This window comes from Sinocyclocheilus anshuiensis, unplaced genomic scaffold (assembly GCF_001515605.1).
Source record: "Sinocyclocheilus anshuiensis isolate Anshui unplaced genomic scaffold, SAMN03320099.WGS_v1.1 scaffold2950, whole genome shotgun sequence".
In the NCBI taxonomy this organism is placed as follows: Eukaryota; Metazoa; Chordata; class Actinopteri; order Cypriniformes; family Cyprinidae; genus Sinocyclocheilus; species Sinocyclocheilus anshuiensis.
The window spans coordinates 61830-62196 of NW_015542558.1; positions in this window are offsets into that span (position 1 = coordinate 61830).

The window sequence follows — 367 nt, forward strand, 5'->3', positions numbered from 1 at the left end:
GAATCTGAATTTCCATCACATGCTTGAGGAATTCGGCCAATCACAACACACTGGACAGCTGGCCAATCAGAGCACAACGCGCTTTTCAGACCGATGAGCTTTGTAAAAATCGACGTGTTTCAGAAAGGCAGGGCATAGAGGAGCAACAATAATGTACATTATGTGGAAAATAATGAGTTTTTTTAACCTTAAACCGCATAAACATATTGCATTACACCAAATACACAACATAATAATGTTCTTTTTAGCAACGTCATATGACTCCTTTAAATATAATATAATAATATAGTATAATATAATTCAAATCAATTCAATTCAAGTTTATTTGTATAGCGCTTTTCACGATACAAATCGTTGCAAAGCAACT